This window comes from Myotis nattereri (genome assembly GCF_964212035.1).
Source record: "Myotis nattereri genome assembly, chromosome: 8".
NCBI lineage: Eukaryota > Metazoa > Chordata > Mammalia > Chiroptera > Vespertilionidae > Myotis > Myotis nattereri.
In genome coordinates this window covers 78,739,502-78,754,380 of record NC_138083.1, presented here as the reverse complement: position 1 = coordinate 78,754,380, position 14,879 = coordinate 78,739,502, and positions in this window count along the sequence as shown.

Below are 14,879 nucleotides of genomic sequence, written 5' to 3'. Positions count from 1 at the left end.
GAAGTTGGGAAAAGGACAGATTTCTAGGAATAAGAAATAGGGCGGCATTATCTTAAAGAGAGAGACTTATACATAGGCACCTTCAGAGAGACAAGCAGACATTTGGTTCCCACCTATTGCCATGAGCCTATAGCTGAACATAGGGAGAGGAAGCTTAAACCTGTAAACTCTAGGCACATGTCCATACCCATCAATTAATAAAACCACACAGTAGAACAACATCTAAACAATGTTCCTGTACCAAATGATTTTCCTGTGATGTACTCAGCCAATTAATCAAATGTCCCAGCAACCTCAGGTCATGTGTTGTTATTATATTAGTTATGCTGGAGTCTAATAATAAAAAGAGAATTAGCCATGAGCTCCTCTGAGGCAGAAAACTCGAACTTTGATGCATTACAGATTAAAATGAATAAAGGCTAACAATCCACTGGGGGGGGGGGGGAGGAAAGGCATGCTAAGATTCTACATGTTTAATCCCTACATCTTCTTTGGCATCAAGAACATTGCAGCTGCTTTCCCTAGGGTGTGGCAATGAGTGCCATAAGGGCTCTGCTTATCTCACTTCTGGAATTGTATCCAGAGAGGCCCACACAGGTGATGTGAACTTGGTTGGGAAAATGTACTCATTCAATTATAGACACTTGCTTTGGATGAAAGGATCTGAATGTTGAGAAATCTGTGTTTCCTTTCTCTCTTTCTATCCCAATGAAGTTAGAATACCTCTAAGAAAACAAATAAACACAAAATTAAATTGCAGCCGGATATTTATAAATACGGCTCTAGTGTGACTCTGGACTGTGTCAAGCTATCCTATATGTGCATGCCCAGACTTTAAGGGACATGGAATGGATGGGGTTGGAATAAATAGAACAAGATGTCTTATAAAAGCATTGATTTTTTTTTAATGTGCATGTATGGAGATCAATTTGATCAATAGCTTACAAGGACAAGGGACAAGATCAGAGATCTTCTGGGAGCAAAGGGAGAGATTATAAGCCACCTTAATAATGTTCTTTTGCCCCCCTTCTCTGTATCACATACATATCTGACTCAGGGAAAGCATTTTGGGAAGTCATATCGATATTGGCACTAGTAACATTGGGTACCACTCACCCCTACCATGCACACAATTTGAGCCAGGATTCAATTTAAAAATTTGCCATATTCCCCTAAATATTGGAGGCAATCCCTCAGAATAACATGTTTAATATTCTGTAACCATAGAGGTGTCTTAGGGAATGGAGGTGTGTTAGGGCCTGGCTACCCTTAAAATGTTTGTCTTCATAACATGTTAGGTGCCTGTGGGTAGAACAAAACACTAGTCATAGAAAGGATAGTAAGTAATCTAGATGGAAGATAAAGAAGCTTTTTTTCTGTAAAGGGCCAGGAAGTAACCATTTTAGGCTTTATAGGGCCACATAGCTTCTGGGATAGCTATTCAACTCTGCTCTTACAGCACAAGAGCTGCCATAGACAATACCAAATGAATGGATGTGTCTGAATTCCAATACAACTGTATTTATAAAAGTAGGGGACCAACTGGAATTGGCTTGTGGTCTGTAATTTGTTGATCTCTGGCCTAGACTCTTGCCCACGATAAGTTCACAGTCCAAGTGATCAAATGTGGAGGCCTGTGAAGAGCCATTTAAAGGTAATAAAAAGAGGAAAAACAAATCACCAATGGAAATGGTAAGATATGAAACATTTCAGAAGACTAAGCAATACTTGGAAATAAGTGTATTTTATATGGGTAGGATCACTGGTGTTTGTTTAAATTCTGTAATCATAAACATACTGTCAATTTAAGTTCTCTGTTTTAAGCAGTTCCTGTCCTGGTTAGTATCCCTCACTATCAGAGGAAGGTGCATTTTTATTTAGAAGTGGGAGGAAAATCAAGGACTGGTGAATTGTAAGTTGAAGATTAAATAAACTTAAAAGAACCATAACATAAATTTTGTGTACTTGTCATCTCTATTGTATCCATTCCCAATCAGAACCTATGAGCCTTAGAGTTCATGATTCTGCATTTAAGAAAAACATGTTTGACGATACTTAGAAATATGTTAGCTTCCTGTTTTCATTATGAACAAATATGGAGCTTCTTTCAGACTAAAAATCAGACTTATCACTCCAAGCAAATATTGTGGCCAGGCACATTTATTTTTGATAAAAATGAATGTCAATTTAATTGCAAATGAGGCACTCTCCTTAGACCCTTTGCAAATTGCAATCCTGGCCCTCAGTGCTGGAAGTTTGGGTTTCTCAGGCTGGATTTTCCTGACCTGGCTGAGAAAATAATGTTCTGAGTTTCACCCAGCAATATTTACAAAGGCATCCTGTGCAGATGGTGTGATGGAGATGTGAATGAAAATGAGTTGAAGAGGTCTCAAAGCAGCTGTAGTCTCTCATTCAGAGCTACCGAAGACATCAGAGACACTGCATGAAAACAGAGGAATTGGCCATCTTCCTTATCAGAGAGCTATGTTTCCTATCAGTGAAAAGAGCTTCTTTCTTTTAATATGATCAAGGTGGGTCTTAGGGTCAAAGATGAAGTACCTGAGGAGAGAGATGAAAACCTACCTTCTTCCTATCTACCTTGAACCTGACCACAAAAGATTAAGAATATTTTAGTCTGGTGAGCTGACTCATTCTGATATTCTCTCTCTCTCTCTCTCTCTCTCTCTCTCTCTCTCTCTCTCTCTCTCTCTCTCTCCATGAACACTGAATTTATCATTTAAATGTTAAAAAGGGAAACCAGATGCTATAGTTATTAACTTTTGGAATCAACTATAATCTTCCTATTAAATTCTTCCATCCGGGTACAGGCAATTATTTGCTTGATCTAAAAGGTGCAGAAAATGCAGGCACACAGGGTTTCAGAAAGTCCAGTTTAATAAGACAGGTGGGTAACTAATAATGTGGAAAATTACCTGCAGATTGAGGATATTGGGAATGACTAATGGCCAAAACTAAGTGAGTAAATTAGTTGCAAAATGATACCATTTGCAGGAGTTGTGTGAACGGGGGCCGGGAAGGCACAGTGGCATGTGGCGGTGAGCAGAGCAGAGCAGAGTTTGAATGTCGCCCAGACTCAGGAAAGCATGCCAGCAACTTCTGCCTTCTCCCCACCCCCACCCCTGCCTTGCGGCTGCCTCAGGCCTTAATTTATTTATTTATTTTTGTTCATCTGTGCTGTGAGTGTAAGGTTTTATGGTGCTGGCTCTGGAGTCTAGTTAGCTTTGTGAAATCTAACACAAAGTCATCACCAAGGTCAAAACCATCAGTTACAAAACTTGAATTTATTTTACAAACCCAGTCGATTTCAGACAATCAAATGTGGTTGAAATGTATAGAAAAAAAACATGGGGATGGGCTTTGGAAAAGTGTAAATTCAAGTTTAATTGTTACGAATGGCTAAAATATTGCTATATCCTCCTAGGCAAGATAGTTGAGCAAGTATAACATGAAAAACGTGTTCGATGATATATGGAATAACAGGTAGTCCAAACACAGGTAGTGTGTTACAATTGATAGGTTTGTTTTAAGTGTTGGTGTTTCTCTTTTCCGTGAAGAATTGTTTATAAATTGATGATGTGTCTTAAGTTCTGTGATGCCTTAAGATAAGACACATATCTTACTGATATTAGATCCATTTCAGAGCAGATATGCAGAGCTACCTATGTTCTTTCTCCCAGAACCTCTGTGAGATATCATCTAGTCCTAGCAGTTCCAAGCTGATGACACACAACATCTCAATCCATTGTCTAAACTTGTCTCAGTGATAATAGAATGACGATAGAGGCAGCTTTAATCAAAATGTTATTGTTATTATCTTTTCTATAAACTGTATAAATACAAGTAGTTCTCACATGTAATGTACTTGTTATTAAAGTGGTAATAATCACAAGACTAGGTTAACTGACTACTAATTCCATTTTCCTTAGCAAAAATTTAGAGGAACTTTACCATGGTGTTAGGGGAAGGGTACTAGGAGGTATTAAGAGAATCACAAATTAAGATATTTTTCCTACAATTACTCAAAGCTGAATTGTATAAAAAGGGTGTAGTTAAGTGCCATAGTGTGTAATGTAGTCCTCTAGGTCACATAGATTTAAACTCTTTATAGCTAAAGGGAAAATATGAAACACATTTTTTATTTTCTTTATATCATCACTATCAAAGAACATGTTTTTAGTAGTTTCTGTGTACAAGAAATAACTTATCTTATATTCAGGGCACAGAATATATGTTCATATATTTGGGCTCTCTAATCTAACTAACTTATTTAACATATCCTTGTAGCTAGCTAACTTGTTTAACATATCCTTGTAGCTAGCTTATTAATAGACACTATCCTCCTTCTCCTAGTCAGTTGATCTATCTAGTCAATAAAAAGGTCACATAATTCCCTGTTTCAATGACCAAATTATTCATAGACTTTTTAAGTGAAATGAGAGACCCTCCACCATAACTGTAAGAACCATGGGTCAATTCCTTTAAAAAAATTATATATATATATATATATATATATATATATATATATATATATATAACTGATTTCAGAGAGGGAGAGAGAAACATCAATGATGAGAGAAAACCATTGATAGGCTGCCTCCTACACAACCCCCCTACTGGGGATTGAGCCCAGAATCCAGCATGTATCCCTAACCAGAATCGAACCTGGGACCCTTCTGTTTGTAGGCCGATGCTCTATCCACTGAGTCAAACCAACTAGGGCTGGGTCATTCTCTTTTTAAATTTTCCTTCTACAATGGTTGGTGATGAACATAGACAAAGAGAAAGAGCTGCCTTTTGCAGAAATCTGCCCTTTGATATTTTTTTAGGATTATAAAATAAGTCATAATCCTAGAGGAGCAGAGCCTGAGAAGACAAAATCTACTATCTCTGCAGCAGGTGGGCATGCCCATCTGAGTTTGGTAGGGCATTTAAGTTATGACAATGTACATTATATGAAGCAAAACTGAAACTTTATTAGCAGTTATCAAATAGGGCACAATGCCTTTACAATGTACAACTCTTTGTTGTGAAGTAAAAATCATTTATTTGTGTAGTATAGACACTATGGTAACATACAACATACACATAAAAAGGATGGTCTAGCCAGTTTGGCTCAGGGGACAGAGCATCAGCCTGCAGATCGAAGGTCCCCGGTTCAATGCCCGGATTGTGGGCTCAATACCCAGTGGGGGGCATGCAAGAGGCAGCTGACAATGATTCTCTCTCATCATTGATGTTTCTCTCTCTCTCTCTCTCTCTCTCTCTCTCTCTCTCTCTCTCTCTCTCTCTCCCTTACTCTCTGAAATCAATAAAAAGTTATTTAAAAAAAGGATACAAAAATAATTCACATTATTTATAAAATGCTTTTAATTTGTTACAGGACTTTAACATCTATTATCTAAATTACAAAAAAAATTCACTTCCAGTGTTTAATTCATAATATTCTATCCAAAACAGTCCCTTCCCCTGCCTTATTTTGTTCTTTTGTTTTGATTTAGTCAGTCAAACTTAAAACCTGGAAGCCATTTTGATTAGTTATTGAATACTATCTATTCAATGTCTTACCCCTGAAACTTTGTTTTCTTTTTCTGTTGTCATTAATTCATTTATTACCATAACAATTTCTTGAATATTCTCCTATCATTATTTACTTATTAAAAACTACAGGCCCTGTGCATGAATTTATGCACCGGTGGGGTCCAGCTGGCCCGCCCAATTGGGGCCAATTGGGGGTGGGGACGGCTGCGGGGTGGGGCCACAGGTGGTTGGTCAGCTGGTCCCGCCCCCTGGTCAAACTCCTGGTTGAATTCCTGGTTGAACTCCTGGTCAAGGGGACAATTTGCATATTAGCCTTTTATTATATAGGATGATCTCGAGGACAGAACTTACACGAAGCAGAGAGATTTTCCTACTAAAAAACAATAAATTCCTATTGTCTACAAAATAAAGATAACTAGTCAATCACTCAAAGTAGATGGAGTCAAACTCAGGAATTAACCTTTCATCATTCTCTCTCTGTACCATATGATTCAGGGTCGAAACTAACTTTTAAGATGGATCTACTCTATTTTTCTCTCCCTTACTCTTTCTCTCTTCCTGCAACACATATATTGTGGGACTTTTTTATAGCTCCTGAAGGCATAGTGACTGCCACTGAACATGGCCTCTTCCTCCACCTGACATTGGGTAGTCTAAACATGTTCATGAATCATCCCCCCAATTCCTAGTAAGGCAAGGTCAGGAGGGGGCAGTGTCTTGAATTGGCTGCTGATCTTGTAACGTTGGTTGATATTGTAAGCCAGATGTAGCTAAGGGAAATATAATCAGCTTTGATGACAGGTATCCTGGGACACAGAGTGACACTGTGCCACCTTCAGGCTTTTTACCTTCAATTCTTCACAAGGAGAAGAGACAATTTTTGCACAATAAACCAAGAAATTTTTGTTATGAAAAATGATCACTGCTCACTAAAAAGAAAATAAAATTGTTTTGTTTGCCTTGAAGAATGTGAGATTTTAGGGTGAATAGGACTGACTGGTTCAACTACAGGCACCTGGCATAATGAAATAGGGGAACTGTGAAGGCTAAATAGAAAAGGAGAGAGGGAGACCCAGCACAGGAAGGATGAAGGCCCTGGGCATGCTGGGACCAAACTCTAAATGAAATGAGAAAAGGCTGATGGGGATAGTACTAGATTGTTAATTTATTTATTTTTTACAACATAATCTCTACTTTGAGTTCTCTGTCATTTATGCCTTAAATGGGGTTTCCAGATCTTGACTCAGTGGGCCTGTTGTGACCACTTTGAATAAACAGGATGAACCCACTCACAAAAATCGTCTCAGCAATTGAGGCTGATGACAACCTACACATTTATACACACATGCACAACAGGAGCATGAAAATGTTTGCTTCTAATAGAGTGAGGCTTTCTGGGGAGTATGCGGTGACTCCTAAGCAGATAAGAAAATTGAATGAGAGATTTTGAAAAAGAGACTGGTTTGTGGTTTTTATGTTTCTTGGGGATGTAGCTGGGATGAGAGTTTGTATGTACAAAAGGGCTGTATGTTTTACGTCCTAGGTGTTCATATAAGTTTTCCCAACTTTGGGGTATAAAGGAAAAGGAAATAATGAGTTTTAATAGTTATTAGCAGATTAACATCAAAGAATGGAGACAGACTCTTTATTACTGAGACATAACTGCCTAGTAGTGGAATATCAAAAGCTGGAGTTGGTGGTGAAAGTGGTCCAACTCAAAGGAAGAAGCATTTTATCACTGATATTATCTTAGATTGCTGATGCATGATGGTAATAAAAATATATCAATTTTAATCGGGCTTTTATTTTTTTTTAATTTCTAAAGAATACCCTTTAATTATCTGTGCCCACAGTGCCAGCTCCCCCAGCAGTCTCTCCCCACCACCACATGTAGTTACAGGAACACAGATTTTGTGTCTTTCATGCCACAAAAACATGTCTCTTTATGTGGACACCCAGAATAGATCCCTGAGGCAGTTTGGGTTCTTAGAGGGGGTTGTGTAGGATTTGAGTAAGCTTCTGCAGTAGATGCTGCAGACTCCTACAAAGGCATGCATTCCCCATGGGTGCAGAGGTGCGGTATCCCTCCCTTCTAAAGACTGACGGAACTTTGTTCTTATCTTGTGGCCGTTGCACACCTTGCATTGGATTATAGTTATTCTTGTGCTTTTAATTTTTCTGTAAACTTTTCATTTGGGGTTAATTTTACTTTTCAAAAGAGTTGCCAAAATAGCATAGAAAGTTTCTATGTAACCCTCACCTGATTTCCCCTGTTTATATATAACATTACCATGGTACTTTGTCAACACCAGGAAACCATTACTGGTACATTTCTTTAAACTTCTGATTTTATTGAATTTCACCAGTTTTTTCATTAATGCCTCCCCCCATCTCTGTTTCAGGATCCAATTTATAATACTACATTAAATTTATTCATCATGTGTTCTTAGCATCCTCTGGTCTGTGACAATTTCTCAGGCTTTCCTTATTTTTCCATGACCTTGACAATTTTCATGGTCTGGTATTTTGTCAGATGTCTTTCAATTTGGGTTTGTCTGATGTTTCTCTTGTTTCTCTTATATTTAGACTGAAGGTTATAGACTTTTGGTAGGAATACAACAGAAGTAAAATGCCTTTTTATTGGGGATACTAGTTTTCCATTTGGTTGTTTGGTTGGTTTTACTTTAATATGACTTCTGTTAGACTATGCAAAAGCTCTTTAAGATGATGAAGAATGTCTTTTTCATTTTTGTATCCTTCCATTATAGTTAATAAAATGTTTCCTGGGTAATGGGTATTCAAACATGTGTATCAAATTAATTTTAAAAACCCTTATAGTATTTCTTATTTGGGTGGAGGAATAGGGAGTGTAATATTTTAAAATACTATCAAGAAAAGTGAGGCTCAAGTCATAAAGTTGGTAATTAGTCCAGTTAGGACAAGAAAATAGGTTTTTGTGATTTTCATATTTATAATAAAGTTATCACATCAAAGTGCTTTCTATTGATGCCTCATTCCTCAAATGCCAGAGTTTGCTTTTAGAAAGGAATTGATCAGTTTTCTGTTCAGGTACATCTAAAAAATTCAGGGTAGCTAATCAATCCTCAGGTCAATTATAAGAACTAAGAAAATGATTATGTTAACTGATGTGCTCTACTGCTCATATAGCCCCAGTTAAAATTAGATTTATGATATAGCATTAAGTGCAGATTTCAAGATGTCTGCTGGCCCAGAAGTAAATATTTGTGACCCCCCACCCCCAGGCTTTTGACTTCTGAATTGTAAATTATAGTTAGCTGTTTCATCTGCCTACATCTTGTTTGCCAGACTTCAGGTTAAAATTGAAGACACATCTTGTCTCCTCAGGAATTCAGAATTTTAGGGGTTCAGCATTGACTTCTTTAGTACTTAGCATATCAATTATCCCTACCAACTGGATTTTATATACAGATATTCTCTGAACCCATCTGATATGAATCAGGACAGTAAAATAAAAGCTTCTCATTCAAGAAGCAGACACATGGACAAGGAATGGCGTGAACGTGCATTTCTTGAAACACTTGTGTAATTCCCTGAAGTCTCATAACCTTCCCTGACATCAGTGAAAATTATTAGTTTTGTTCTCCGCTGTCGTGGATCATGGTTACCTCTAATTGAAATGGAGGTATGCCGAATAGCACAATCAGTTAAGAGTCTTTCCAATTGCCTCATTTGCATAATTTATAGTAAGATTTGAGGCTGATGAGTTCAGAGCCCATGAGTCCCCAGAGTCTTTAATCTTTGATCATATTTTGTGGTGGGACAATGCTTGATGAGAGTGGAGTTTGAAGATAACTGCTCCCTGCAAGTGTATTTATCAAATACCAATGTTCCCAGCAAAGGGATTTCAGTTGGGGATTACCTATCACTGGAAATGAGCCACAAGGAGTATCTTAATTTGAAAAAAGTACAGGCTTGATACTTTTTTAATAAATTCCTGACATTGAATAAAGCATACCACAGCTCTCAAGCTTAAATGATTTTTTTCATCAGAGACAAGTAGAGTGTGGGAAAAGGGCTAAGAAAGAAATGAGGGAATTAACATCTTTGGGAATGATTCTGCTGAGAAGTGACAAATATAATGGTAAAAAAAGAATATTCTATATGTCAGGGAAGCATTCCAGTCCAGTGTTCCGTGTGCGAGGTCAGGAGTTTCCAAACTAGAGTACCCCAGCCCAGGGCATTTGCCACATGATCCATTAGGGAATGAAAATAGATTATTAAAATGTGTTAGTTTTATTTTTTTACCTCACTTTGTTTTGGGCAATCAGTTTTATAGTGCATTTAATATTTTATAGTAGGGTTTGTACAATTGTAAATATATATATATATATATATATATATATATATATATATATATATATATTAGGAGTTCATTTTTCAATTTTTTAAAAATTTGATATAGATGTGCAATGAGAAAATTTTGGTTAATGCTGTAAAATCATCACAGCATGATTTGTGATCGTATGAGACTGTTCTTTTTAATGGGAATATCTTTCGAAATATTCACATTTTCTATTTTTATATATATATTTTATTGATTTTTTACAGAGAGGAAGGGAGAGAGAGAGTTAGAAACATCGATGAGAGAGAAACATTGATCAACTGCCTCCTGCACATCTCCCACTGGGGATGTGCCCGCAACCCAGGTACATGCCCTTGACCGAAATCGAACCCGGGACCCTTCAGTCCGCAGGCCGACGCTCTATCCACTGAGCCAAACCGGTTTCGGCAACATTTTCTTTAATTTACCTGTGGATTTACCAACTCTATATATAACTGAAAATATTCTAAGTCTGTGTATTTAGCCTGTATTACTTTTTGGGCTGAGCTACATATGCTTACTAAACACTGAAAAGTTGTATTCCCATTATTTTTATACTTTCATTTCCAGGTTTAGCACATAAGGTTGGTTTATCTTCTAGTGCTCTGGTTAGAGATAAAGTTCCAGACTTTTTTTTTCTTTAATTTTTTTTTAATTTTATGAACAATGAGCATAAACACTTCTCAATATAATTAATCCTCATATAATCAATGATTTCTGCATTTTATTTTTGACACTTCCTGCTTAAACATTCTTGAGCTATATGGAGTATGTTGCAGTGTTAGAGATATAGATATAAATGAAATATTGGTTTGACAATGTATACCATTATTTGTGTTTAGATAGTATGACATTTATTTACTTATTCATTTTACACATATATATTGAGTATTCCATATAGTCCTTAAATGTGCTAAGACATGATTATTGACTTCATACAGTATTTAAGCTAATACAGGAGAAATATGTCTTTATTCTCATCAACTGTGATAAGAGCTGTGAAGCTTAGAGATGAAATGAAAGCCTGATTTAGTTTAGAGGTCAAGAAAGGTTTCTAATGGAAAGTCTTAAACTAAGATGATGAAGATGACGTTCTCAAGAAGATGATATATGAGGATGATGAATATGATGGTACTAATGCATATTTTTATTGAGTACTTATGAGTATCAAGCACTCTTATGAGCACTTTCTGTGAATTAATCTATTTAATTCTTATAATAGCCCTAAGAACTGGTTGGTATTATTATCCTCATATTTCATGTGAGGAGATTAAGGGGGGGAAAAAGGTAGTAAATTGTCCATAGTTGTACAGCTATCAAGTAGTGAACCTGAAGTTTGTATACTCTCTACTTAATTCCAGACAAAATTTGAACCACTATGACACTGTGTTGACAAATAGAACTGAAAGATAATGGTTATGAATAAGGACAGGCATTGCAAGCACTGTGAAAAACATGTTAAAAGAATTGAATAATGAAGAAGGTAGCACATATGCTTAAGTTACAAAGGAAGAATACAGGAACTGAAATATGGAAAATGTGAGAGGGATATGGGGAGTAAGTTGTGAATTGATTTGTTTGTGAAGGATTATGATTTATATTATGAAAATGATGGGAACACATTTAAGGGTTTTGTGATGTTTGAGTATCTGAGTGGGTGCATCTTGTTTATACATGTTGAGGGTGCTGGTGTTCAAAAGATTATTCTGACTTCTATCATGGGAATGGATGGCCAGGGGCCTAAAATGGTGTTGGATCAATATCAACCAGGAGATTTCAGTAGTCCTAAGAATGAACTTTGGCAACTTGGAATAGAGCAGTGATAATGGAGATAAAGAAAAGATAATCTGTTTAGATATATTTTTCAAGACATAAAATCAACTGATTCAGTGATGTATTAGATGGGGTAAAAAAAGAAAAAAAAAAGAAAATGGAGCTGTAGAAGAAAACCTTATAGTTTCTATCTTGCATAATTGGATGGACCAAGTTTCCATTGGAATGTTCCCAAACCACATAAAGAATAATAAGGCAAGGGCAATCATGAGTGACAAAAGAAAGGGCAGTAATCTGAGCCTTGAAGAATGCCAAATATCTGGTTGAGAAATGGAGAAAACCACATAAAAAAAGCTTAGGATGAAATAGTCAGAAGATTGTGAGAAAATCAGAAAGTGTAATGAATGGAAGTTGTGGGAAAAGTCGATTTTCAGATGAAGGAAATAATAATGGTCAATTGATAAGTACTGCTCAGACGTTAAGGAAGATGGTGAATAGACTTGGAGTTACTGTCATAGATGTCCTCATACAACTTTTAGTCTTACTAATGTGTTGAAACTTCTCCACTTCCATTCAAGCTCTAAGATGTGCATACATTATATTCTGAAGCTTTTAGTTTATTTGCTTGTAAACGAGCAAAAAGTAAGAGGAAAAGAAAATTAGAATACATCCTCTCTGAAGTCTTCCCAGGTTAAAAATTATATGATCACTGTTACACTGATGAATATGCAGAAAAAAGAAAGTGCAGATATCAAGAGGAGATTGGTACTCACTGAACGGTCCCTTTGAAAGAGAGCCTACTCTGAGTAACCATCTATAATAATAAAAGCATACTATGCTAATTAGACTGGACATCCTTCCAGGGCTGATGCTGAGAGGGCTGGGGCGGCAGCTGGGGCTGCTGCCTCGGCACTTAGAGCCCTTTGCACAGATTTCATGCATTGGGCCTCTAGTTCTTTAATAATAACTCTGATTACATCTAAGTATAGAAGCTAAAACTGTCTGAGTGTCCCAACTGGAAAACTATGAAATGAACACACTGAAAATACTTGCAGAGACAGCTTTCCTTTCAATGATTTAAAAAAAAAAAAAAAACACTCCTGGAAAAAGCTTGAATAACTTCACCTACAGTTGGGCTCCCTAGTAGTAACACAACTTTTTGGGGAGTTTTGTGGAAACAACAATTGTGGCGGTGAGAAGAGTATAAGAATGGAATTGTAAGTTATGATAAATATCAGTTTGTTACCAAAGTAATAGAAAAACTTAGACATTTTTCCTTAGTCTACTGTGAGGATTGATTTAATTGGCAACTTCAAAGTGGTCTAACATTTCAAATGAGTTACATTAACTTTGTTTATAAGGCACACTGCATTAGGAGATAAAGAATAATAATGAGACTCACAAAATATATCATTTTAAGCCATATTTAGTTTCCTGTAGACCTTACTTTCCTGACCTGTTCAATATGTAATAGAATCATAACAATATTTTTGAGGATGTATTCATTTACACACAAAAAATTTTCCATGCTTATTTTCTGTAAAGTTTTCTGCAGAGTACTAGAACCTTCTTTCTAGAACTTGCTCTTCAGTTGAAGAGTGTTAAGTAAATATGCTTTGTTAACATAGAGTTAGGGAGCCCTACACAGGAACATTTACCTAGAGAAATCAGGGGAATCTTCCCAGAGGAAGTGATATGCTAACTGGGTCTTCAGATAAATAGTCAATAAGAGTATGTGTGGGGGGATAGAATGATGATCTAAGTTAGTTTGCAAGAAGAGTTGAGTGAGGTGGTGGGTCTAACAACAAAGAGAAAATTGGGGATACATTCTCATAGCACTAGTGTGACATCTGATAGTAGGTCTTGCCAGAGGATTGTCTTAATCAAATTTGAGTTTTCACTTTATGCATCTGCCCTGAAATCATTTAATGAAACATAAAATAAATGAAATCAGATGGCAGTCCAGGTGGATGATGATGGGTATCTGAATTAAAGGTTTGATAATAGAGATTGCGAGAGTTAAGTACATTGTAGAGCTCCAAAGAGGTGTGAAAAACATGACTGATTGATAGGTACTGGGGTTAAGGAAGTCATCAGAGTTTCACCTGGGACATCTCAACGGCTAAAAGGGCCATTCATTGGAAAGTGCCTTGGTCTGCCTGGGCTGCTATAGCATAGCACCATATACTGGGTAGCTTATAAACAACAGAAGTTTATTTTTGACAGTCCTGGTGCTGGATGTCTGAAATCAGGGTTCTAGCATGGTCGAGTTCTGTGAGAGATCTTTTCCAGATTGTCGACTGCCAACTTCTTATATTTTCACACAGTGGAGAGCAGAGCCTAGGGAAGTTATCTCTCTTTTAAGACTCTTATAAGGGCACCAATCCCATTCATGAGGGCTCCACCCTCATCCTATATAATAAAAGGCTAAAATGCAAATGGATCGAACAGCAGAGCAATAGAACAACTGGTCGCTATGAAACGCACTGACCACCAGGGGGTGCACACAGAACATGGTAGGCATCTGCAGCAGGTGGCAGAGCACAGAACATGGTGGACATTTGCCACATGGGGATGGTGGAGCAGATGAGCTAGGGCGCCAGACCAAGGCGGGGCACCAGTTGCTGTCATCAGAGCGAGCCTCTGGCGATTACTGAAAATTCTTTGCCCCTGCGTGCGAGGGTCCTGCCCGGTGCACGCATCTGCTGCCGGCAGTGGCCCCGCTCGCACCTGCTGCCAGTGCCCAGTGCCGGCCCTAATTGCTCGGTGTCATCAGCTGATGCGAGGAGCAGCTGCTGTCTCTGATCGCCCTTCAGGGCTTCTCCACCTCCCCCTGCTCCTAAGGGACCATCGGGGCCAGCAGCCACCTCTCAGACCTGCTGCAGGCAATGGCCCTGCTCGCACCCGCAGCCAGCGCCAGAGCTGCCGCTCGCACCTGATGCCGGCCCTTGGTGCTGGTCCCAATTGCTTGGAGCAGTCAGCAGGTGCAAGCAGCAGCTGCCAACCCCAATCACCCCTGAGGGCTTCTGCACCTCCCCTTGCTCCTGAGAGGCAATTGGGTCAGCAGCCACTGCTAGCACCTGCTGCTGGCGCTAGCCCCAATCACTCTGCGCTGTCATCAGGTGTGAGCGGGGCCAGTGCCTTCAGAGTGTGGGAGCAGTGACTGCAGGAGCGGGGCTGCCGG